Source organism: Equus quagga, chromosome 13 (genome assembly GCF_021613505.1).
Source record: "Equus quagga isolate Etosha38 chromosome 13, UCLA_HA_Equagga_1.0, whole genome shotgun sequence".
Lineage (NCBI taxonomy): Eukaryota > Metazoa > Chordata > Mammalia > Perissodactyla > Equidae > Equus > Equus quagga.
The window spans coordinates 5,640,354-5,668,199 of record NC_060279.1 but is presented as its reverse complement, the minus strand read 5'-3'; the positions used below and the strand labels follow the sequence as shown (position 1 = coordinate 5,668,199).

The window sequence follows — 27,846 nt, the reverse complement described above, 5'->3', positions numbered from 1 at the left end:
CTTACCTAAGATCACATGTCTCAGTGTATAGAATATTAGTCTCCTAATCAGTAATGCTGGGTTTTCCTAATATGCCACACTTTTATATCCTTTGTAATAAGATAATTCGTTATCATAATTATCAGGATTGCAGGCGCTTCTTTTACTTTCCTTTAGTTATGAACAGAAATACATTTTATTCTTTTTTGAGGACTGGTAAAGTGTATTGCTCTAAGATATCACACATCTTTTTATTAAAACTCGAAGCTTGAAACATCTTAGAAGTAACTTCCCAGGTGAACAGGACTTTTTTATTCTGAATAAGCTGAAAATATCGCAGGACTAGCATTTCTGTTTCTAAATCAGTCCAAAGTCTGAAAGCATTTAGAAGTGATGAGTAGAAAGAGAAATTAGCTGAGTTGTTAATAACTTATACTTGATTTGAACTTGAGTTCAAAGGTAAGTCAAAACTTAAAGTTGAATCTGAATCTTGGTATGCCAAGTGGGCTCCCCTTAGCCTTCATTAAGGTCTAAAGGATGAGCAGGCCCAGAAGTGTAGCGATTCTGAGCACAGGCTCTGGAGCCAGATGATTTGAGTTCACGTCCCTAATTTCTTTACCTATGAACCTTGTAACTTAGGAAAAATTACTTTTCTCAGACTACTTCTCCCTGCTTGCAGGACTGAAATAATGACATTTCATAGTAAGCATTAAAAGAGGCAATACGTATCGAGAACTATGTCATCTGACTTCAGTGTAGAAAACAGAAACCACTCTAGATGTTTCAAGAAGACAGGGATTTAATACCGGGAAAATCAGTGGAAGGGTGGGGATGACACAAGCCCATTGATTTCCCACATTACTGTCATTGTCATCCAGAGGTCAGGCAGCTGCTCTTGTTGCCACCTCGGTCACAACTGACATGTCGCCTCTCACAGCCATGAACCTGATGACAAGACACTGGAAGGCTGAATCCAACTACTACTGCAAGCACTTTTCCCTCTGACTTGCTTGCCAGCATTCACAGCAATAAGATGCCCTTTGTCTTGCCTCTGTCTTGCAAATTTTGCATGAATGCATCTAATTGATGGAGCCTAATTTGTAACAAAAGCCTTAGTTACAAGGATAATTTGAGAAATGTAGTTTGTAGCTTTCCAGGTACCAAACAGAAGATAGATGAAATGGAAGGTGAGAGACTCAATCTAAATATCTTCCACAAAGATATAGCCCAGGGTGTGGCATATAGTAAATGGTAGTTATTGTTGGTTTTACTGCTATTGGTATATTAGTAGAAGTACAGGTATCACTTAATGTCAACACATAATTCACTACGTAAACTTTTATTAACCATGAGAGGTTGATTTGTTTCTGTTCTTAGGGGATGTACTCTGGGAATGCAATTAAAAATAAATATCTATGTTGTGAACCCGTTATTTATAAGATCCCGTCAAGACGATAGTGAGCAATGAAGCAAATTTCTATGTATTGTCTAATTCAGTTATCATAATAACTGAATTAAAATAATAGGACTCAGTTCAGTTCACAGTTTTGTGATGGGCTATGCCTTACAGCATTCAGGTGTAAACAGCTAGTTGATTTATTAGGTGTCTAGACACAGGCTAAATCTTCTTTCCTAGAATAAATTGTAAATGTTACAATCATTCCAATATTATTATTTTCTAAATGCTAATGGAAAAGTAATTGTATCAATAGTACTTGCTCTCACCACCATTATTTTCATTTTTCTCCTCTTTTATTTATTTATTTTCCTTACTCATTTCCTTCTATTCTGAAATGCCTTTGGCACCCAGAAACCTTAATAATATCCTTTTTTTTCCCCATCACATTTTGGGATGAAAACGAAACTACAAACTACTAGGTCACTTATAAAGTTCCTTGTTTGTTCTGACACAAGGACACCCGTTTTCCAAATGCCCTTTTCACCTAGGGATTCTTATATTGTACTCCATTTTTGCTTAAGGATAGGAAGATCTAATCAAAAGTGACTTATAAGAATATACCAGCAGTTTTGCAACTAACTAGAAGAGCAGTTAGCTTAGGCATTTGACTTGGCTTTTGAAGGTCAAGCAAAGGGTAATGTAACGTGACTTTCTCCTACATCTAGTTGGTGGCATAAATTTCTCAAACTATTTTTATTTCGTTCTCTATTTTATGTTTTCCAACCAATCACATTTAGAAAGAAGGATGCTATCTTCAGAGTCAGTATGAGGAACTGAAATTTAATGTTTAGAGTAAATAAAATTTAAAAAATCGTCTATTCACTTATTTATTCAAGAAATATTTCGTGGATACCTACTTAACTACATTTAAAATCCAGAAAACTTTCTACATTGTATTATTTCTTTGCATCACATTTTATTTAAGGACTTTAAAAGTAAGTCAATTGCTAAAAGCTTTAGATATATCAGTAGGGAATTACTATATAAAATACAATTCCTGACCTCATGGAGCTAACATTCTAAGATGATGAAACAGTTACACAGAAAATGACAATTGGCAAAATAGTATATAAAATGACAATGTAGTATTGTATGTAATTTTATAGATCAAGTGGTTACTAATGAGTTAATGATCTAACATGAACATTATACTATTTTTTTTTGTTTTGGTTGTTGATGTTGTTTAATAGACTTCATTTTTTTTAGAGCAGTTTTAGATTCACAGCAAAATTGAGTTGAAGGTACAGAGAATTCCCATGTACCTCCTGCCTTCACACATGCATAGACTCCCCATTATCAACATCCCCCACCAGAGTGGTACATTGGTTAAAATTGATGGACCTACGTTGACACACCGTTATTGTCCAAAGTCTATAGTTTACATTAGAGTTCACTTTTGATGGTGTGTGTTCTATGGATTTGGACAAATACATAAAGACATGTAGCTACCATTATGGTATCATACAAAGTAGTTTCTGCCTTAAAAATCCTCTGTGCTCAGGGGCACAGGGATGGTTCAACATCCGCAAATCAATCAATGTGATACACCACATCAACAAATTGAGGAATAAAAACCACATGATCATCTCAGTAGATGCAGAGAAAGCATTTGACGAGATCCAACAGCCATTTATGATAAAAACTCTTAACAAAATGGGGATGGAAGGAGATTGCCTCAACATAATAAAGGCCATATATGACAGACCGACAGCCAACATCATACCCAGTGGGCAAAAACTGAACGCCATCCCCCTGAAAACGGACAAGACAAGGATGCCCACTATCACCACTCTTATTCAACGTAGTACTGGAGGTTTTGGCCAGAGCAATTAGGCAAGAGAAAGGAATAAAAGGACTCCAAATAGGGAGTGAAGAAGTGAAACTCTTGCTGTTTAGAGACAACAAGATCTTATATATAGAAAACCCTAAAGAATCCATCTTAAAACTATTAGAAATAATTAACAACTACAATAAAGCTGCAGGGTACAAAATCAACTTACAAAAATCAGTTGCTTTTCTATACTCTAATAATGAACTTAGAGAAAGAGAACTCAAGAATACAATTCTATTTACAATCACAACTAAAAGAATAAAGTACCTGGGAATAAATTTAACAAAGGAAGTGAAGGATTTATACAGTGAAAACTGTAAGACATTACTGAAAGAAATTGATAATGACATAAAGAAATGGAAAGAGATTCCTTGCTCATGGATTGGAAGAAGTTTAGTTGAAATGTCCATACTACCCAAGGCAATTTACAGATTCAATGCAATCCCAGTCAGAATCCCAATGACATTCTTCATAGAAATAGAACAAAGGATCCTGAAATTCATATGGGGCAACCAAAAAGCCCCAAATTGCTAAAGCAATCCTGAGAAAAAAGAACAAAGCTGGAGGCATCACAATCCCTGACTTCAAAATGTACTATAAAGCCATAGTGATCAAAACGGCATGGTACTGGTATAAAAACAGGCACACAGATCAATGGAACACAACTGAAAGCCCAGAAATAAAACCACACATCTATGGACAGCTGATCTTCGACAAAGGTACCAAGAACATACAGTGGAGAAAAGATAGTCTCTTCAATAAATGGTGTTGGGAAAACTGGACAGCCACAAGCAAAAGAATGAACGTAGACTATTATCTCACGCCATGCGCAAAAATAAACTCAAAATGGATCAAAGACTTGAAGATAAGTCCTGAAACCATAAAAATCCTGGCAGATAATATAGGTAGTACACTCTGACATGGAACTAAAAAGGATCTTTTCAAATACCGTGTCCTCTCAGACAAAGGAAACAAAAAATAAACAAGTGGGAGTTCCTCAGACTAAAGAGCTTCTGCAAGGCCAAAGAAACTAGAATCAAAACAGAGACAACCCACCACTTGGGAGAAAATATTTGCAAATCATATATCTGACAAGGGGTTAATCTCCATAATATATAAGAAATCTACACAACTGAACAATAAAAAAACAAACAACCCGATCAAAACATGGGCAGAGGAGATGAACATTTTTCCCAAGAAGATATACAGATGGCCAATAAACACATGAAAAGATGTTCAACATCACTAATCATCAGGGAAATGAAAATCAAAACTACACTAAGATATTACCTTCTGCCTGTTCAAATGGCTATAATCACTAAGACTGAAAATAACACGTGTTGGAGAGGGTCTGGAGAAAAGGGAACCCTCACACACTGCTGGTGGGAATGCAAACTGGCACGGCCATTATGGAAAACAGTGTGGAGAGTCCTCAAAAAACTAAAAATAGAACTACCATATGACCCAGCTATTCCACTGCTGAGTATCTACCCAAACAACTTGAAACCAACAATCCAAAGTAACATATGCACCACTATGTTCATTGCAGCACTATTCACAATAGCCAAGACATGGAAACAATCCAAGTGCCCATTGACTGATGATTGAATAAAGAAGATGTGGTATATATGCTGGAATACTACTCAGCCATAAAAAAGACAAATTCATCCCATTTGCAACAACATGGAAGGGAATTATGTTAAGCAAAATAAGCCAGACTGAGAAAGACAAATACCAGATAATTTCACTCATATGTGGAATATGAACACACACATGGACAAAGAAAACAGTTCAGTGGTTACCAGGGGAAGGGGCGTGGTTACAGGGGGTGAAAGGGAGCACTTATGTGGTGACAGTCAAGAAATAATGTACAACTGAAATCTCACATTGATGTAAATTATTATGAACTCAATAAAAAAAAAATCCTCTGTGCTCTATCTGTCCATCCCTCCTTCTCTCCAACACCTGACAACCACTGATCTTTTTACTGTCTCCATAGTTTTGCCCTTTCCAGAATGTCATATATTTAGAATCTTACAATATGTAGACTTTTCATATTGGCTTCTTTCACTCAGTAATAAGCATTTTAGGTTACTCCATGTCTTTTCATGACTTGATCATTTATTTTTAGTACCGAATATTGTTCCATTGTCTGAATGTACCACAGTTTATCCATTCACCTATTGAAGGACATCTTGGTTTCTTCCAAATTTTGGCAATTATAAATAAAACTACTGCAAACATCTATGTGCAGGCTTTTGTGTAGACATAAGTTTTCAGTTCCTTTGGGTAAATACCAAGGAGTGTGCTTGCTGGATCATATGGTAAGAGCATGTTTAGTTTTGTAAGAAACTGTCAAACTGTCTTCCAAAGTGGCTGTACCATTTTGCATTACCTCCAGCAATAAGTGAGCATTCTTTTTCTCCACATCCCCACCAGCATTTGGTGTTGTCAGTATTCTGAATTTTGACTCTTTTAATAGGGTGTAGTGGTATCTCATCATTTTAATTTGCATTTCCCTGATGACATATGACACGGAGCATCTTTTCGTATGCTTATTTTCCAACTGTATATCTTCTTTGGTGAGGTATCTGTTAATGCCTTTGGCCCATTTTTTAATTGAGTTGTTTGTTTTCTTACTGTTGAGTTTTAAAAGTTCTTGTTTATTTTGAATAACAGTCCCTTGTCAGATGTGACTTTTGTAAATATTTTCTCCCAGTCTGTGGCTTGTCTTCTAATTCTCTTGACATTGTCATGGAACAGCAGAATATATTGACTTTAATGAAGTCCAGCTTATCAATTATTTCTTTGATAGATTATGCCTTGGTGTTGTAACTAAAAAGTCATCACTATACCCAAGGTCATCTAGGTTTTCTCCTATGTTATATTCTGGGAGTTTTATAGTTTTGTGTTTTAAATTTAGGTCTGTGATCCCTTTTGAGTTAATTTTTGTGAGGGGTATAAGGTCAGTGTCTGGATTCATTTTTTTTGCATATGGATGTCCAATTGTTCCAACACTATTTGTTAAAAAGACTGTCTTTGCTTCATTGTATTGCCTTTGCTCGTTTGTCAAAGAACTGTTGATTGTATTTATGTGGGCCTATTTCTGGGCTTATATTTTGTTTTGCTTATCTATTTATCAATTCTTTCATCAACACCACCACACTGTCTTGATTACTGTAGCTTTGTAGTAGGTCTTGAAGTCAGGTAGTGTCAGTCCTCCGACTTTGTTCTTCTCCTTCAATATTGTGTTGACTATTCTGGGTCTTTTGCCTCTCCAATAAACTTTAGAATCAATTTGTTGATATCTACAAAATGTGACATGGAACATCTTTTCATATGCTTATATGCCATCTCTGTATCTTTTTTGGTGATATACACTATCTGTTGAAAAGATTAACTGCTTCATTGTATTTCCTTTTCTCCTATGTCAAAGATCAGTTAACTATATGTACATGAGTCTATTTCTTGGCTCTCTATTCTGTTCCATTGATCTGTCTCTTCTTTCATCAATAACACACTGTCTTGGTTACTGTACTTTTATAGTTGGGGTATGTTTTCAGTATATCCTTCTTTCAGAGAATTAGTTTTCCTTTGATTTCTTTCATTAGAGTTTTGTAGATTTCCTCATAGATATTTACAATATTTTGTTAGATTTACACATATTTCATTTTTTGGATGTAGTATAAATAGTATTGTGTTTTTGATTTCAAATTCAACTTGTTCATTGCTGGCATAGGAAAGTTATTGACTTTTATAGATGAAGTTTATAACCTGCAACCTCGAAATAATCACTTATTAGCTCCAGAAGGTTTTTGGTCAATTCTTTCAGTTTTTCTACATAAAGGATCATGTCATTTGTGAACAAAGATGGTTTTATTTTTCTTTCCCAATCTGTATACCTTTCATTTCCTATTCTTGTCTTATTGCATTAGCTAGGAATTCCAGTACAATGTTGAAAAGCAGTGGTGAGAGAGGATGTCCTTTTTCCTGATCTTAGTGGGAAGGCTTTGAGTTTCTGACCATTATCTATGATGTTAGTTGTAGGTCTTTTTGTAGATATTCTATACTAAGTTGAGGAAGTTTCCCTCTATTCCTAGTTTTTTGAGAATTTTTATCATGAGTGTTTGCGGGATTTTATCAAATGCTTTTTTCTGTGTCTATGGATATGAGCATGTGATTTTTCTTTGTTAGCCTGTTCATGTAATAGATTTCATTAATTGATTTTCAAATTTTGAGCCAGCTTTACATACCTGGGATAAAACTCAGTTGATCATGGTGTATAATTCTTTTTATGTATTTTGGATTCTGTTTGCTAATCTTTTGTTGAGGATGTTTGCATCTGTGTTCATGAGAGATATTGTTCTGTAGTTTCCTTTTCTTGTAATGTCTGTCTCGTTTTGCTATTAGAGTAATGCTGGCCTCTCAGAATGAGTTGGGAAGTATTCCCTCTGCTTCTGTTTTCTGAAAGAGATTGTAGAGAATTGGTATAATTTCTTATGTTTGGTAGAATTCACCAGTATTTGGTATGATTCACCCATCCAAGCCTGTGCTTTCTGTTTTAGAAGGTTATTAATTATTGATTCAATTTTGTTAATAGATATAGGCCTATTCAGATTGTCTATTTCTTCTTGTGTGAGTTTTGGCAGATTGTGTCTTTTAAGGAATTGGTCCATTTCATGTCTGATATCAGATTTATGGGCATACATTTTTTCATAATGTTCCTTTATTATCCTTTTGATTTCCATGGGATCTGTAGTGATGTTCCCTCTTTCATTTCTGATAGTACTAATTTTTGTTCTCTCTCTTTTTTTCGTAGTTAGCCTGACTAGAGGCATATCAATTTTATTGACCTTTTCAAAGAACCAGCTGTTGGTTTTGTTGATTTTTCTCTAGTGATTTCCTGTTTTAAATTGTATTGATTTCTGGTCTAGTTTTTATTATTTATTTTCTTCTGTTTAATTTGTATCTAATTTGCTCTTCTTTTTCTAGTTTTCTAAGGTAGAAGCTTAGATTGACATTATGCTCTGTATAAGCCTCCTCAGCAAATGCAAGCCTGAGTATTCACATTCTGAAATTCCTTCTGTCGTTATTACCAACAAATACTCCTTGAGCTCCTATGTTTCCTAGAGATCCAAAGATATGAGGCAAGTGCATATACATGAGACAACATTTCATAATACTAGTTATATCATCTTGTTTCCTAAAATATATCCCCATTGTATGTTCCCAGATAAATATAAATGGAGATCAGGAGAGAGAAGCAGTTGAGGGGCCACAACATTTAGAGAAAAGTGTTAAACAGAGGTGAGACTTGGCTAGACATTAAAAGAAGGTAGGAAGAAGTGAGTATTTTAGAAAGAAGGATTATTTTGAATCAATACCTGGAAGAAAAAAAATGTACATGTTCAGAGAAACATGAATACACATTTTGGCTGGAGTGAAAGGGCCCATGTAGTGGGAAACAGGAATGGAAGATAAGTTTAAGTAAGAAAATAAGTGCCAGAAGATAGAGAATCTTTAATTTTCAGGTTTGGAGTTTAGAATTTCACAAACAGAATGATTTATTTCATATAGAATACCTCAGTGCAGCTTTATAAAATCTGCCTCAAAATCTTTTTAGGTAGGTAGGTTTCTCTGTTCAGTGGCATAAGTCCAAAACTGGCCTCTCTAGAGAGCAAACGGTAGGAAAAGTTTGGAACCGTGTCGAAGGAATATTCCTCATCCAGTATCTCATTTATCAAAAGAAGTGTTGTCTGCTTTCTAACACCTATCGGAAGTACAGTAGAAATCATGAATATATGCTTTTAACAGGAAAAGTGAAATTTTTCATGGAATGGATCTTGTGTGGCATTTTCCTGAGGGTACGTCAAGCCCTCTGTAACCTAGCTGCTTTTAGCAGAACCGCTTTTATTCCAATACCTTCGTCTTTGTTGTGATTTAATCTTAGAAGTACCACCAAGAATCCTGTGAGTCGATTGCTGGACGAATGAAGCATGATCTACTGATTAGGAATTAAATGCAAACAGAGGTTTTTTTCTCTGTAAGTCAAACTTCTCTACACACCACATCTGCGTGCTAAGTTCCTGGAATGTGTCGATACTAAAACCCTGGTAATATTTAATGGCACAATAATGGGAACCAGGTAATGGATTACAGAAATTAGCTAGGTTACTTAATGGCTCCACCACAAAATACCACTGGGCATTGATAACAGCATATTATAATTTCAGGTCAACAATATTTTAAATTAGACCTAAGGCTAAGAAACTTTCATTCTGAGCCCATGCCATTCCAGTGCCATCCAAACAAGGATAAAATTTTTAAAAGAAAGATATAAATAATAGATTTATAAACTAAAGGGAATGAAGCAAAGAATATTTTTTCTATTCAAAGTGACATAAAGAGATTTTCATTTGTCCTTTGAGAATGATAGCAAATCAAATGGTAAGCATTTTACAGCTAGAAATCTTATTTTACATTCTGCTCAGATGAATACATATTAGTTTTCCTCATTCAAGCACATGATATTTTAGCCATGCGGTAACTGTCATGCTGGCCTCTGGGGCATGTTTTATTCCCTAACATATCAAAGATTAGATTCAGGTTGCTTCAACTTAAAAATATTGCTTTACATTTAAATCAATAAATCGAGACAAAAACAATTAGAAAATAACCTGTGCAAGTAGAGATCAATACTTTTGATTTATTATTTTGAGTATTTCCAAGTTAGAAGCATGGGGGAGTTCTGCAGTGTTACTGAAAAACTCAAAAAATTCCCTCCACTACTAACCAAACCCACAAATAAGAGAAACGTTAGAAAAGTTGACATTGTAAAACAGTAGGGCTCTGTAGCTCTTCTCCCAGTGCTTTACGAATATAACAACCAGCAGGGTTAATTTGAAAGAGTACATATTTAATCTCAGCTTCAGAGGCCTTACCCTTTGGTTCATATTTAGCACTAAATTTTAAACCAGAGATTAAGTCTCTCTATGATCTGAAGAACTTCAAATTTGAAAGGAAGTAAAAGAGGTTACATTAAAATCTTAGATTTGGGGGCCGGCCCAGTGGCCAAGTGGTAAAGTTCGCTCACTCCTCTCCGGCGGCCCAGGGTTTCTCCGATTTGGATCCTGGGTGAAGACACGGCCCCGCTCATCAGGCCGTGCTGAGGTGGGTCCCACATAGCACAGCCAGAGGCACTCACAACTAGAATATACAGCTATGTACTGGGGGGCTTTTGGGGGTAAGAAGGAAAAAAGAAGATTGGCCGCAGACGTTAGCTCAGGTATCAATCTTTAAAAAAGAAAACTTTAGATTTTTATGGCTTGTTTTTTTTTTTTCCTCCCCAAAGCCCCAGTGCATAGTCGTGTATCCTAGTTGTAGGTCATTCTAGTTCCTCTGTGTGGGACGCCTCCACGCCGTGGCTTGAGGAGCAGTGCATAGTTCCACACCCAGGATCGGAACCAGCAAACCCTGGGCTGCCAAAGTAGAGAGCACAGACTTAACTATTTGGCTATGGGGCTGGCCCCTGTGGCTTGGTTTTTTTGATTAAAGAACTTCATTCTTATACTCTCCCATAATTTAAATTAAAGTTTCAATTTAATGTCGCTTGTTCACTAAAAAAGAGGTTATTTTAGAAATCCCAGGGTCAAAGATGTAGTAAAGTCATGCTTTGAAGCCCAGATCATTTGTTCTTGGGAATAAACTCTATTTTTTAATATAATCACTGTGGCTGCCTATTAATCCTCTTTTTGTTGACTTTTAATACTTAGGGGTATCCATTCAGTATCCCATTAATCTCGTCCACTCTGTTTCTTGTGTGTGCCAACAACATAGGGGGCACATTGAGAGGATGCAAAGTAGTAAATGTAACTCTTTGAAAAATGTTACCAACATAGATAATTAAATAAATTGTGATTTTGACCCAACAATATAAATAAGTGAAGTGTTTATCCAGAGTGTTTTAGTCACTGTGACTCACTGTGGAATCTGGCCATTTATGAATTACTGTTACCAAGATCTGACATTCTTGTTGGAGAAGGCTGAAAAAGTTTCCATGATGCCAAGACAAATGATTCAAGAAGGTGGTATTTAATTTTACCTACAATTGACATTTTTATCCCTAGCCCACTCCGATGCAATATTTGCATTTCATGTTAAATGTAACTCTAATATCTTCTTTACTCATTGGAATTGGCATTCTCACATAAATTAAAGTGCCAAATTCTGAATAGCTCTCACTGAATGTTGACATCACAGATGTCTTTTACAAAAGCAAAAGAAGAGGCTCAGAATAGCAAAGCGTTTTCCCTTTCCACTTGTACTATAAGATGTCTTAAAGCTTTTCGAAAGAAAGGGGGTCCCAAGTGACAGAGCTTTCTCTCTTTCTGCATTTGGTGTGGAGGTGTTATCTATTTATTATTTACTTATTTCGATGTTTTCTGTCCTTAGGTGAACCTTTCACCTTCCCTGCTCAGACTTGGTCTTGGGCAGATCCCAAATGACCTTCGCAGCCCGAGCTCCCCAAGTGCGGAGGCCTGTCTCCTTCCTCTCGTTTCTTTCCCATCTCTCCTTCTTCTAGGAAGTGATCAGTACAATATTTTCTTTCCACGCCCTTCGCAACCTGCAGTTTATTAGCGTGTCTCATTGACCTGAATCTTTTTCAGAGTAACCGTGTTAGTTTGCTAGGACTGCCTTGACAAACTACCACAAATGGCAGCTTGAACAACAGAAATTGATTTCCTCCAGTTCTGGAGGCTGGAAGTCCAAAGTTAAGGCGCCGGCAGGCTTGGTTTCCTCTGAGCCTCTCTCCTTGGCTCTTAGATGGCCGTCTTCTCCCTCTGTTTTCACTATGTGTGTGTGTGTCCTCTAATCTCCTTTTTTTTTCTAAGGGACACCAGTCGTTTTAGATTAGAATCCACCCTAACAACCCCAATTTAACTTAATCACTTGTTTAAAGATCCTTCTCCAAATATAGTTACATTCGGAGGTGTTTGGGGTATGCATGGATTTGGGGGGAACACAATTCAGTTCAAAACAGTAGTCGAAGCTGGACGTCATAATACTTGTTGGTTAGAGGCAGGATTCAGTTCTCCACATCCCGTGCTCTCCTTGGAAAGCACTGAGGAACTGCTCGTTACCTTGTGGTGATCAGAGGAGCTACGTAGCCCAACGTCAGAGGCTTGCCCCAAGGCTTATGCCTTCAGTTCAGCCGTGTTCTCGTCACGAAACCTCCGAAAGGCAATAAAATAGATTTATTGAGTGCCTATTTGTACCAAATGCTGTGCCGAGAATTTTACATACGGTTATCTAATTGAATCCTTAAAATAGTCCTGAAAGGACTGCCAGTATTCTCATTTGGGCTCTGAGGAGACCGAGGTTTGGAGATGTTAAATGATTTGCCCAAGATCCCACAGCACGTAAACAATGCTGGAATTCAAACCTAGGTGTGCATTCGACTCCAGCACGATGATGCGCCCACAGCACCTGTTTTCTTCTCTCTGTAGAAAAACATGTGTCGTCTGATCACTTATTATAGGTAATCCCCAAATTACCCCATTCTGCAATCTAGTTTTTCACTTTGTATTCTTCTTGGCCAAGTCAAGACTGAGTCAGTAAGCTTTTTTCAGAAGAATATATATTTTTTCTTTTTTACTAACTCCAGGTGGAACTCTATGTGTTTAGAATATTCTCTGCAATGGTTCCCAGAAAAGAAACATTAATATTAATATAATCTTTGTAATCATTTCAAGGTGTTTTGATTACCTATTGCTACATAATCAACTACCTTAAGACTCAGTGGCTTGAAAAAATAATCATCTTCTCTCTCACAATTCTGTGGTTCATTGGGCTTAGTTGTTTGTTCCATGTGATGCTGGCTGGGCCTCAGTCACCCAGCCGTTCAACTGGCTAGACTGTTCAAGATAGCTCATTGACGTGTCTGACGTTTAGGCAGAGGAGAACTACAAGAGGGCTTAGCTGGAACAGCTGAGCTTCTCTCTCCTTCCATGTAGGCTCAGAGCTTCTCCTTCTCCACGTGGAGGTCTCTCCAGCAGAGACACTCGTTACTTGGCAGCTCAGGACTGCCAAAAGCCTTTTTAAGGCTTAGGTCAAGAACTGGCGCAATGTCCCTTCCGTCACATTCTCTTGGTTAAAGTGAGTCCTAGGCCAGCGCATATTCAGTGTAGGGGGAATACCCAAGGCCACGAATACTGCATGATGTGACTCATGATGGCCATCGTTAGAGACTAACTGCCACGTAAAGTTTGCTAAAGAAGAGAAGTTGGGGGGGAAAGAAGGCATTAGCTGCATATTAAATATTGAGTGATTTATCAATACAGAATAAATGGAGAAATAGTTTCGAAGCACTTCAGTGCTTTTTCCAAAAAGCAAGGAGTGTTTTTCAGATAATGATATTTAAGTAATATCAGTGCAAGGAACTTATACAAATGCAGCATACATATTTAATCTTTATAGGGAACAATGTCCCCTGGAGACAAATAAGACCTTTTCCTTAGATCGCTGCTATGATGAGAACTCAAAGCCTTTTGTATCAATTAAGAAACATAGTAAGGCACCGATTTCACTAGCACCAGACTCTAAGTCCCTGCTCTTTCTCAGCTACAGTTGACCTGGCTTTGTGCCATGATCAAAGTTGGAGTGGGTCTTTGCTCCTTCTCTGGGTCAGACAATTCTCTTGAAAGAAGGAAGGAAGGAAAGAAGGGAAGGAGTGAGGAAGGAAGGGAGCCACATGAAAAAACAAAACACCTTGTGTAATTCACCAATAACAAGGTGAATTTGTATTCCATTTGGGTTCAACTGGTGTAATCTTTAGCATTTAAGTACTAAGAATTGTTAAATGATATAAATGTACATTATATCACTTACTCAAGTATGATCAATAATCCTCACTCTAAAAAATTAGCTTCCATGGGTTTTTAAATTATTTTTAATTAGATTTTTTGATAAGAAGTATGAAGGCATCCCAGATGGCAGATATGACTTGTGATAAAATATCTTCTCTTGTATATGATTATATGATTTTGCTTTTTATTAATATATTCTTGGGAAGTGTTGTATGTTGCCAGGTAGAGACGTGTTGTTTAGACATAGCATAATTTAGAGGAGGAGTTGGCAAACCAGGGCCCACTAGCCAAATCTGGCCCACTGCCTGGTATTATAATAAAGTTTTATTAGAACACAGCCACACCTGTTCACTTACATAATGTCAATGGCTGCTCTCTAGCTACATCAGCAGAGTTAAGTAGTTGCAACAGAAATTGCATGGCCCACAATGCCTAAAATATTTACTACTCTGTCCCTTAACAGAAAAAGTTTGGTGACTCCTGATTTGGATGATTAGTTTGACCTTTTATCAGTTTTTTTAAGTTCCACAAGAGTTTCTCTTTATTTGTTTTCTGTTTGTTAGTTGGTTGGTGGCCTAAAGTAAAGATTCTAAAGTCACAAAGTGCAAAAGTGGGTATGGGAGCAAGAGGGTCCAGGAAGAGCATTATGGGCAAAAGGAATTGCATGTCTAGAGACCCAGAAATACAACAGAAAATGAATATTCAGGTAATTATTTTAAATTAGAGTAGCTAGAGTGTAAAATCTGAGTGGAATAAGTAGTCATGGTAGAATTGATGCCAGTGGTTCTGATCGAACTCGGAGCAGTAGACTAGGTCCAGGTTGTGATGGGTTGTGTTTTGTTTTCTAAGTAGGGAAGGAGGTAAGAAAACTCTGGTGGCAGCATAGAGACTGGATTGCAAGAAGATCAAAAGTAGAGTGTTTAGAAAACTGGTATGTCCCATCTCTAATTGGATTTGTCATAAGCATCTCTAGCTTTAATGTCCAAAATGGATCTCTGTGAACTGGAAATGTTAAACATCAGCATTTTCTGCTATTATTCATCTTTAGGAAATGGCAAGTGCATAAAAAAGAGAAAGAAATATAATTGAGGAAATTGTACAAAATTCTCTCTGGTCTCTTCAGTTCTTAATTTCTGTGACTCTGATTTTCCAAACTATTCAGTTAATTTTCAATTGACCTAACCATAATAGCCAGTATCTAAAAATTTCCCTCAAATTTACTGTTGTGTTACAGTTGATTCAAAGAGCAGTTGTGATCAGAAAGGTCATTCCATGCTTACAAAGTGCCTCTGAAAAATCCCCTTAGGAAATATCATAGGCAGTTTTCAGAGTGGTGTTTTTTCGTTTTTTGGTTTTCGTTTTTTTTTCAAAATCAGCTCAAGTGTATCCTGCTAAAGGTAGATCATTTCCATCTGTGCTAAGGCCGTCATAGGTCCTAGGCGGTGGCCATGGTGCCTGCACTGAAGAAAACACTCTGAGGCTGACACTAATTAGCTCCCTTGGTAATGGTTTCATCTAAAAGGGTAAGGCTTCAGAACGTCACTGAAGATCTCATCCTAGACTCTTCCAGGTTGAGAATGAGCTCCTGCTCAAATGCCCAGGCTGATGAAGTGGGAGGAAGTTGACAGACCCAGGACAGATGGTTCTGAATCCTCACATAGGGAAGATTTTCTTTCTGTTTGATCTGACTTCACTCTTTTTAAACATTAATTCTGGATGTTTTAGGAATCTTTATTGGAGGTGCCTACACTGGACATATGTGTTTAGCATAAAGGAGAATAGCAGTGGAGAACAGCACACATAACCCAGAACCCCAACTGCGCTACTGCTGTTGTGCTCCGCTTAGCAGGTGGTCAAAGGCGCAACACATACAGTTGAAATTAGATTGCCAGGACTCAGATCCTAACTCTGCTTCTTACTAGCTATGGGACCAAGCCTCAGTTTCCTAAACTGTCACACAGAGATCATAATCATGGGTGAGTGAGTATTAAATGAGATAGTGAATGCAAAGCGTTTAGAACAGTGCTGTCGTTGTCACCATTACTGTCATGGTTATTACTGTTATTCATATCCCTTAAGAATTTGGTTGCTAGGAACAGAAGTGCCAAAAATAGAACAAATTAGAGGTTTTCTTATCATGAAACAAGAAGTGAGGAGGTAGCCGTGACAGGCTTTGGCTCAGCAGCTCAAGAATTCAGGCCTGTAATCTCTGTGGTAATCTTGGCCTTTTCCTCGTAACTGCCTCTTAGTTCCAAGGTGGCTACTCTGTCTCTACCATCAGATGCTCATTCCAGGCAGAAAGAACTGAAGCGTAAAGGGCAAAAGGATGTTCCGAGCTGAGCGTGCGTGCTTTTAAGGGGCTTTCCTGTAAGCCCTACCCAATGGCTTTTGCATATATGACGTTGGTCAGAAACTGGTCCCAGTCCTGCCCCCACCCCATGCCTGTAACAGAGGCTGTACACTTTGTTACCCCCACAGAATCAAAATTCTCTTTCTAGAGGAAAAGGGAGAATGAGCATTGGGTGGGCACTGGCGATCTCTGCCACATTATTTTCAGTGTTGTTGTTCCTTTCGTTACTGTTGTTACCTTGAGACACTGTCACCTTTCTCTACTGTAAAGTTCCCAAAGACAGAATCCCTCAAAAGAGGACATCTCCCTGTTTTAAATCGCTTCTTGAATCTGTCAACATTAATCTTGAAAATAGCACCAGAGGAGTATGCCAGTAGTACAGTCACCTATATTAATTGGTTGGGTTCTGTTTTAGCCTTTGACATTACTGTTCTGTTCTAAGTAGTTTAAGAGAGTATGAAACATTAATTTAAATACATTATCTAGACTTTTGATGAGGCCAAAGCAGAAATATACCATTCAAAATAAGGCTAGAAACTAAGAACCAAGCTACTCTAACTGGAATCTTTAAACTGATAAGGCTTTAAATAATTCGTTGTTTTATGCTATTCCAGAAACTTAAAGAACTTTTGGAGTTTTTATGGGCCACTGATATTCTTGTTTGAAAATAAATTATTTTCTTTCTTCTTCTTCTTCTTCTTCTTCTTCTTCTTCTTTTTTTTTTTTGCTGAGGAAGATTGACCCTGAGCTAACATCTGTTGCAATCTTCATCTTTTTGCTTGAGGTAGATTCACTCTGAGCTAACATCTGTGCCAGTCTTCCTCTATTTTGTATGTGGGTTGCCACCACAGCATGGCAGCCAACGAGTCGTGTAGGTCTGCACCCAGGAACTGAACCCAGGCTGCCGAAGCAGAGCACACTGAACTTAACCACTAAGCCACAAGGCCAGCCCCCCAAATAAATTAATTCATGATAGAAAAAGTATTTGTCTGAAGCATTTCTCTGTCCTACTTGTTTCTTTCTGGAAGCCTTATTCACTTTCCTTTTTTAATAGGAATGTAGCCACTCATTTCTTACCCTCCTGAAATCCTCTCCAGTGCTTTACTGCCCTAAATTGTTCATTGCAAACCAGCCATGGCCTTTGCTGGCCTAGGGACAGAGTCCTTTCCATTCTGTTCATGAATGTAAGTGTTTGTTGTTGTATCAGCATCATTGGCAGAAGGCAGTGATGGAGATTGGGCAAGAAGCCTCTTTTTAATCTGAGGCCAACTTGGGGAGAGTGAGTGATAGAGTGTGAAAAGGAAGAGAAAGAGAGAGCACATGCTGCAGACATTTCATCATCAAGTATTTGTGGTTTGTTGTGTGTGAGGAATTCTAGAGTGTAGGAAGACCTAAAAAAGGCATCCCTCGCCTTGCAGGGTAACATCCTTTGCCCTGAAGCTCTGAAAGAAAGGGCATTTCAAGCGGTGAAGTCCTTCCTCTGCTGTTGGGCCTCAGGAAAGAAAGAGTGACTGGAGACAAAAGCCTCTGCTTCTAGTGGGCTGTACTGTCAGGCTTCGTGAAAGCCAAGCAATGAAGATTTGATGTAAGACGGTGCAAAACAGAGGGCCAGTGGAGGTCTTGAGCTGGGGAGCAGTCAGTGTGCAGGGAGGCTGTGTCCGCTTCAGAGACTGCCCCGGGCACTGACAGTGGCGGTGGGTGGAGCACAGGCTGGGAGCCTCCCTGTCTTCTTCGTGTTCGCTGGCGACTCATCTCTGTCTCCTTCTGCAGCTGTCTCCCAAGCTGCTATCTACCCACCCGAGCGCTGGCCACCTCAGCCCAGGGTCATTGTCTCAATTAACCTTACCTGTGCGACAAACTCTAAACACGTAATGAGAAGCTTGAAATTTCACTTACGTATATTTAGCCTAGGATAACTTTTTTTGCTAGTAACAGTGAAGAATTTTATAGAAAATATGGCAGTTGGCTTTAATAACATTGTTAGCAAAGATTAAGAATATTCCTTCAACATCTTCCTCAAATTGTCCCTCAAAAGATATTATCAACATATAATTCTAACCACTTCGATCCCTTAAATCCTTGGATGGAAGGCAGTCATTTTTTCTTAAGTCTTAAATTACCTCAACATTTACCGCTCAGTTTCTTTCTGGATTTAAGTGAAAAAGTCCATCCCAACTGATCCTCTCATTATCTAATAAATTCTGATTATATATTCTCTCAGCTTTTATCTCCTTTAAGAGCTTTTTTCACTTTTCTAATATGGCTTTATAAAAGCAATGTCCCAAGGGCTGGCCTGGTGGTGCAGTGGTTAAGTTCGCATGCTCCGCTTTGGCAGCACAGGGTTCGCCAGTTTGGATCCGAGGTGTGGACCTACACACCACCTGTCAAGCCATGCTGTGAGAGGCATCGCACATATAAAGTAGAGGAAGATGGGCATGGATCTTAGCTCAGGGCCAGTCTTCCTCAGGAAGAAGAAGAAGAGGATTAGCAGCAGATGTTAGCTCAAGGGATAATCTTCCTCAAAAAAAAATTAATTAAAAAAAAATAAAAGCAACATCCGGTCTTCTAAATAATTTTAGTTACTATTTTCTAATTTCTAATTTGATTATTTTCATCTTAGAGCTTTTCTAACTGAAATGCGTATGAAGTATAGCAACAAGAACTTCCAAAGAAACAAATACACTGTGGGTTTTTAAAAAAGGGTACTATAGGGGCTGGCCAGTGTAGGTGGCATAGTGGTTAGGTTCACATGTTCCACTTCATTGGTCCAGGGTTTGCAGGTTCAGATCCTGGGTGCAAACCTGCACACTGCTCATCAAGCCATGCTGTGGTGGTGTCCCACATACAAAATAGAGGAGGATTGGCAATGGATGTTAGCTCAGTGACAATCTTCCTCACCAAAAAAAAAGGGGGGGGGGTGGGGTACTGTAATTCCTTGTATTTTCCCTAATTTCCAGTATCTTGTATGAGGTCAGTCTACAGCGAGGGCCTCCCAGACAGCAATTGTCCCTTAGGCCCAAGTCTTTAGGGCACCGTCAGGACATACTCCAAGATCCCTTCCCTGAGTCACTGTTTATTGTTTATCAAACTCTTTCTGTGAGCCTGCTTTTGTTTCTTTCTTGTGAATACCCAAGATGACCCTGTTGAAGTTCACTGTCTCCTTTGTTTGCCCACATTCCCCATTTCGTTGTGTGAGGCCTCACCCTTCACCTTGGCACATCATTCATGTTGAGGGCCCCTGGTACTAGCCAGAGCCAAGTTAACTGGAGATTTCTCTCTTTCCTTCAGATCACTTATGGCAATATCACGTGGGCTTGGTTCCAGCCCCGATTTCTGGGCACCTACTAACTCTATCTGGGGTAGTGGTTTGCAGTACCAGTGAACATCACAAGTATCTGTGGAGCCATTTGAAAATGCAGGCATCTAGAACCTTCCCAAGACCTCATGAATCGGAATCCACGTGGATGGGGTCCAAGCTTCTATTTGTTGTTTTTTAGAGCTCAGGGGGTGATTCTGATGTACAACCAGATTGAAAATAAGTAATCTTAAGAATTGATCATTCTGTTTACATTTTCTTTTTATATTTGAAGGCATTTTTTTTTTTTAATTTTAAGGACCGAATATGTTCCCTGTCGAAAACCTTTCCTCTGTAGTGAGTCGGCAAAAGTAAATTCCTAGCATGAAGTGTCCAGTTCACCTGAATTCTCTCCCCTGCTTGCCTGACACTCCCAGGTGAGCCCTTAGCTGCACTGTCACTGGCTTGTGGCAGAGCCCATCTGAGCTGCATCGTGAAAGTTTATGATTTGTACAATGTGCTGCAACTTTATAAGTCCACTCATAAACTTACACGCTCCATCATCCCAATGAAGTAGCTTTTATTATCCTGGATTTTCAGATTAGGAAACACTAAGAGAGTTTACGTGACTTGCCTAAGAACACTAAGAAATAGTGGCTAGAATCAGACTCGTATCTTCCAAGTCCACGTGCAATACTCTTTCACTATCCTGTGCTATTCTTCCTACTGGTTAATATTTTTATCATTTTATTTTTAAATAATTTCAGACTTAAAGAAAAATTGCAAAAATAGTACAAAGAATTTCCACAAACCCTTTACCCACGTTCTCCAAATATTAATGTCTTACTACATTACTTAATCGTCCTCTCTTCTCTCTCTTTCTTTGTGTATGTGTTAATTTAACTGTTTATTACGTATATATATATTTGACAGTAAATTACAGACGTGATTCCCTTTGGCCTCTCAATTCTTCACTGTATGTTTCTTCAAACACAGATATTCTCCTCCATCACCACAGAACAATGATTAGAAGTCTCGAAATTAATACAGTACTACTGTCTATGTACAGACAACTAAATCTCACCAGTTTTATCCACAAATGTCTTTTGTAGCAAAAGAAGAAAAATATTTCTGGTCTAGGATCCATGCAAGGATCACATGCTGCATTTGGTTGTGTCTCTTTACTGTCTTTGTCTTTGAAGGTCCTCAGCTGCCTTTGTTGTTCATGACCAGATTAATTATGTAGGCTCTCCTCTGACAGGCAGGAATTGCCCCAGCAGTTTTGGCTCTCAGATCATGATGGAATTGCTTAGAAACCCATGGCTTCACTGACATACAGCAGGACGGGCCACAGCATTGCGAAAATATTGGAGAACCAATAATAATGATATTTATTACGTAGGATTTACTATATGCTGGGCACTGTTTTAAACGCTTTCCATATATTAACTATTTAATCTTCATAACAACTTTATATAATAGGTATTATTATATTATAGCCGTGGAATCTGAGAAACAGATAAGTTAAGTAACTTACTCAGGGTCATCCAGCCAGGAAATGGCAAGGCCAGGAGTCAAAACCCTACAGCCAGGCTCCCTCCCTAGTGTGAGCATTAACCAGCATAGGCAGAACCTGAGGCACTAAACAGAGTTGTGTGTCCTTAGGCGAGTTATTAACTCTAGAAACGTCAGTCTCATCAACTGAAAAATAGGACTAATAATATCTACTTCATAACGTTAGTTGTAACGAGTACACAAGATAATCTATTAAAGCATTTAATATGTTGCAAGGACTCCATTTTTTTTTAAGAGTAAGTAAAATTTTAAATGTAAACATTGAAAAATTATGCGTGACTCCCACTGAGATATAGCAGCTCTCAGAGAGTACTTCTGTAATCATTGGGGGCGGGGAGGAGAAGGGAACAGAAGCAACAGACATCTATTTTTTAGGTTTTTTGAGGGGCTAATTACAACCAAAACCACCTTCAAGGCGGAAGAAGCCAAACAATGATGAGTCACGAAACACAATTTTAGAATGAACTTCTGGGAAGGACTCCTGTGTCTTTGGTTCTATTAGAAAAGAGGTATGTATTTCCCCTCAAGAGGAAGGGCAGCACCCTTCTGACCAGCAGCATTCTGGGTGGAGGAGTAATTACCTTCCAGCTTTAAAAAGAGCACTGTTTTCATATGTAGGTGGCAGTAAGAAAATCAAGAGGTCTTTAAAAGAGAACTCTGAGGACACTGAGTTTACAGAATTACTGAAATATATAGTCATTTTCATATGAAGTTCTCATTTTATCTTAAAACATTTCAAATGTGGCTTCTGAACCTATGGAGAAGATAAACGTATCTGCAGGAGATAGTCGTATGACTAAGTTCAGCTTTATCTTTTGTAGGTTGTGAGTAGATTTGAGGGGGCACGTCTGCAGCCCGAGGGCTTTCTGGGCTCTCCACTGCGAGAGCAGACAAGGATAGAGTTTCCTTCTCCTTTCTATCAAGGCTTGAAGGTTTCTTTTGAGCCCTTCCTTCTGGAGACCTGTGGACTTCCTCCAGCTACCACCTCTTTCCTCACAAGTGTCCACTTCTGAGCTCCTTATTTTGGGAGCCAAAAATAAGCAGTCACTTGGAGAGGGAGGACAAAGAGGCAGAGGGACTCAGCAAAAGTTCAGAAAGGACTCAGGCTCCCGTGTGCACAGCCTCTGCAGCCGTCCCCGCAGCTCAGCCCTCTGCTCCTCGCCCGCTCGAGGCTGGGGCGTGCAGGCTTGGGCCTCTGTTCCTCTCCCGGCAGGTCCGCCAGCTCTCATCGTCCATAGCCTGCCTCAACCTGCATCTTCCCCGACCCACCAGCTCTCACGATAGACCTGTTCATTGCTTGTTTTAAAAGCAGCCTTTTCAACCACATTGTCCACTCAGCCAACAGGAAAAGCAAAAGTAGCCCTAGTGTAGAGGCCTATGGCTGTAAGCAGAACTGGTGCAGAGCGGAAATGTGGGGCCCCTTGTTCAAAGATTAAGAACTTCAAGAGGGAGACAGCGGACGTTAAATGGGCATGTGGCCCTGTGCAGCAGCACAGCTAACATGCCAATAAAGCCATCCTTGGCTGCAAGGGGCACAAGGAAGGTGAAAGTTGCTTCTCTACTGAATAAGCTGGATATATTTAAAAATCAATATCATATTAGTGGAATACTAACAAAATTGTACCTCAGTCAACTTCAGATTGACTAGATTTTATCTGAAACTCTATGGCACAGGTACTGGAACTCCATGACAGTGGGATAAATTCTGTGAATGATCCAGCACATCTATACTCTGATTTAAAAGGAAAAAAAAATAACTCTACAGGTGTTTTTGATGTTCAACCAACATTAAGAACCACTGGCAAACAGATGTCTGCGTTCCACCTGCGAAGAGTCTGATTTGGTTGTCTGTGGTGGAGCCCGGGCATCAGCAGTGCAAGCTCCACTGGAGACTCTGACACCAAGCCAGACTTAATAAAGCGTGCAGAGATTGCATGCTAGCTGCATACACCAGAAGTTCCACTGGGGAAGGGGTAGACAGGACTAGAATCACTAGCAGCATCGCGACCCATTTTTGCTCTGCAGTGTACTCAGAGCAAAGATGAGAGATTCTCTGGAAGCTTTTCTTGAGTCTATACTTGAAGCAATTATTAAAAATTTACATGTATTTGAATCCCATTGCTACGGAATTTGCAGTAATTTAGAGAGTCATCTGCAAATACAGAGTCTACTGGAGGGGAGATCACAGAGCCAGTGTGGCTTACCGTTGGAAGATACAGGTTGGAGTTCCAGTCCTGCCGACTTAGCAAGTTCCCCACTTATTATATAGGGAAGTCAGGGGACCTCTGAGCCTCAGGCTCCTGATCTGGACTGAGATGAGGGGACCAACTTCACAGTGCTGTTGGGAAGGAGATGAGTTTACATATGAAATGAATGTAAGCTGTTGTTCTTATTTAAATCTAACAGTGACAGAGAACAAACCTTCAGGTTAGTAACGTATCTTTACCCATCACGTTAGCATAGCAATTGTATATTCGGCTAAAATGTGCTGTTCCTCCATCTATGTCAAATCATTTCATCCTCAGAATTCAAGTTAAATGTTAATCCCTTAATGAAATATTTTGTGTCCCTGCTGGCAGTTAATTATTTCTGCTTATACCTTAGCACACTGTAGTGATTTTATTTGATTGCACAGCTTTTCCTCCTTCTAGGCTATGAGATTTCTGAGGACTAGGTCTGACCCGACACTGACTTCCGGATGGGATGTGCTCAGTATGTTAGTTAAGTGAATGCGTGGCAGAAGGAGGAGAAAGGAATCAAGTATAGGTGAGAATAGTTTAGGCCATTTAAGATATTTAGCAGTGTGAAGGAAGGAATTACAGGAGAACAGGAACCTTGTCTGTATGGACATTCCCCTCCACCAGTTCACAGTCAGCGCTGGGCACGTTCCAGGTGGCTCAGGAGAAATTTGTGAATGAAAGGAACGAAGAAAGGTCAGCTTCAGACAAAGGTTTCTGTTGCATGGACTTCTCCTCATGCTATATTTCATTTTCTGTTGCACAACCCGCAGTGTCTGTTAGCTGTGTGCTATTCCCTCTCCCAGAGGCTCCAGGGCAGAACCATCAGGCCCTCCCCAAGGCCTGCGCCTCACCCCTGGTCATTTACAACCCCTGCTCCTTATCAAAAGGAATGGATCCTACTTCGCCTTCTGCAGGACTGTCTCATGCTTCCCCATCACTCGCTAGTGTAATAACCATAAATCCCTGTAACAAATTATGGGCACTAAAGGGCCACCTTTCGCAGGAATGAAATATTTGATCCCTAAAGCACCTAAACCAAAGGACCAATCCAATAATGACTATATCAGGGACGGCGGCTGGCTGAATTGGGGGGTCTCAGATTCCCCCATGCCGCCTCCCGTCTGGTCTGCATAGGACCAACACGAGAGGAAGACATGCACCTCCTTGGAAAAGGTAGCTCTTTGCAGACTGCTTGTAAGAGTCCTGATTTTATGAAAACCCAGTTTTTGAAAGACTTTGTGATGAACCAAGCTGGAGAGAGTACGTCACAGTTTTATTACAATATGGGCCTTTTCTTAGGGTATGGGATTCATTTGTTGCCAGGAGCCGCCCACCAGTCAGCTAAGCCTCTACCCAAGGACAACGGTCCGGGAGAGAGATGAGGGAACGCACGGCGGACCCTCAGAAGATGGCAGTCGGCCGCTCCTGATCCTACTCATGCTACTAATCTTAGCAGTATTGCTCTCGCTGTTCTTTTTCTGTACATGGGATATCTTGGGGAAAATCTCTCCAAGCAGGGGAAAGAAGCTGATGTAACCTGGCCTTCTAGGGAAGGTTCAGGGCAACAGCAGCCTGAAGGGAAAAAACCTTCTGACCCCATCCTGGAGAGGCGGTAAGGGAATTTGGACAGCCCTCAAGGAGGAAGCCTTCTAATAAGCAGCCTCAAAAGAGAACATTCCCTCCTCAGGTCCTTCTAGGAGGTAGATATTATCCTAGGCCTGTTAGGACAGGAGGTAAATGGTGGCACCCACCCAGGAGCAGAGGCATGCAAAAACTACCCCTTCCTAAGGCAACTCACGATCCTGATAAAGTTGCAGAAAAATATCATAATATATTGACACCGGGGAACTGGGATTATGATGAGGATTGGGAACCCTATAAAATAGTTAATGGTAAAAGAGAAACCCCAAGCACTGTGCCTGTGTGGCTTTCGATCAGACGGAGCTGGGCGCCTGTGTGTATTTGGTCCCCTTACACTTTGCAGTACTTCTGCTTTCGTTAATTTGTGGCTAAATAAAATAGCAGGATTCTGTAGTCAGAGTCAGTACCTTAATGAGATCCTTAATCTCTGGGAGAAAAATATGAATTAAAACATGAACTAGAGGCTGGCCCCATGGCTGAGTGGTAAGTTTGCGCACTCCGCTTTGGCAGCCTGGGGTTTCACCAGTTCAGATCCTGGGCGTGGACCTAGCACCACGTGTCAAGCCACACTGAGGTGGTGTCCCACATGGCAAAGCCAGAAGGACCCACAACTAGAACATACAACTATGTGCTGGGGGCCGGGGAGAAGAAAAAGAAAAGGGAAAATTGGCAACAGATGTTAGCTCAGGTGCCAATCTTAAAAAAAAAAAAAAACATGAACCAAGGTATCTGCCTTTGAGGGCTACCCCTCTTTGTTTCACACTAGGTAGGATATAGGTGCTAACTGCAGCCATCACTTGGGAGAATAACAGGCTCAACTTTCTCCTTATTTCCTGGTCATCTTTCCCACTGCAGAGCCTAGAGGAGGGCAGGTGACATGTCTGGTTAGTACTAGCCCCTCCTAAGGAAGACAAGAGAGTCACATTTTCTCTGTTACATTTGAAACCAAGATCACTCTACTCACTCAATTCACTTTGTTCTTGAACACTCTTGGATGGTTTCCCTCTGTAGTCATAAGGTCCTTCATCCTGGATTTTCAAAGTAACCTCACTTAGTTCTCCTCCATGTGCCAAATGTACACTGATAATGAAATGTTACTAATCCTTTAAGAAGCCGGGAATTTGAGCTATCTTTGGACTTTGAAAGATTTTGAAAACTGGGTTTTGGTCTCTGCTCACTGATAATGCTTTCAATTTGGAGTTGGAGCAGCTCCCTCTGGTAATAAGAACAGCTTGAGTAGGCAGGCATGTTACCGTTCTAAAAGAGTTCAAATGAGATTTGCCCGAACAAGTACGGGAGAAAACCGTGGCTTCTGTTAATGCCGTGCCTTTTGGGCAGAGCTTCCTAAATTACAGTCAGCCATTTTTCACTTTCATGATTTCTACCATATCTGAGTACCATCTGAAATTTTATTTCCTATTTTTCTTTAAATCCATTCAGTTATACTTGAATAAATTTATTTTACTGCCATAAAACTAGTATTACTTGTCCTTAATTGAAGGTAATAAAATAAATGCAATGAAAATAAGTTATTAAATCCTAGCTAGATAAGACCGCTTGCCACAGGTTCTGAGCCTAAGGCCCGTTTCCCGTGGGCTGAAGATATACTAGCGCCACACTGAAGCGTTCCTTCAGGGAAAATACGGTGAATGGAGAAGGAAGTGAAGAAAGAGCCACTCTTCCTCTAATGCTTTTGATTCCAAGTGGTACTCAGCCCATCTTTGGGAAACACTGCCTTGGACAAACTCATTCCCTTTCTATTCTGTGTGAGAAATTAAGTATTTGATTGACTGGACTTGTGTGAGAACCGCTTTCCAGGATGCGATACGAACACCTCAAATGAGGTAGATGGCACTCTCCCTACACCCAAGAAATGTGCCACCTGACAAGGGATGGAGTAAACTGAGAAGAGAAAGACACGATGAATGCATAGAAGCGAGAGTTCCAGAAACATGCAGGTACTTAACAGAATGTGAGCCACAGGGGAAAGAAGACAGATTTGTGTGTTCTGTTCACTCGAGGATCTTTCCCTAGCTGTTAGAAGAGTGCTTGGCACAGAGCAGGCCGTGAACAAGTCTCTATGGAGCCACAGAGTACGAACCCCATCCCCATCTCCTAGTGGTGCTATACCCCAGGGATCACATGTGGGGCTGGACTGGCACAGTCTGGAGAGGTTACGGAGAAGAAGGATTTGGACAGAATCTTGAAGGAATTGCTAGGCAGGGAGCACACACACGTACACATGCTCACACGCACACAGTGGCTCAGGACAGAAGGTACAGGGTACACAGGACGCAGGGGTTACATTTGTCTGACCAAGTTTGTGACCTGCGAACAGCCTCCAAAATGTGAACTATCCTCCAAGTTGAATGAATGCTCCCCTTTCCCCAGACCTAAAGCCATTCCCCTCGTTCTCAAACCTTATACACAAAGACTCAGGTACACCCTGCAAAATGAGCTGATGTTCCAGCAAGACAAACCATCTTGTGTTAGAGGAATGATGCCTTCTATTTCTATAAGCCATGGGTTACTTTTGGAGAAGCCAGCTTTCTGTAGGTATGTTGTTAGTTTATTGATTTTGCTGTATTTCCTCAGTTGGTAAGGCGGGCTC

The 27,846-nt window shown here is 39.8% G+C and overlaps 1 protein-coding gene across 1 annotated transcript in view; it reads left to right on the top strand.

The window, feature by feature from the left end:
• Positions 1-27,846, top strand: part of NME7 (NME/NM23 family member 7) — a 232,761-nt gene that overhangs the window by 202,808 nt on the left and 2,107 nt on the right. The window lies entirely within an intron of this gene.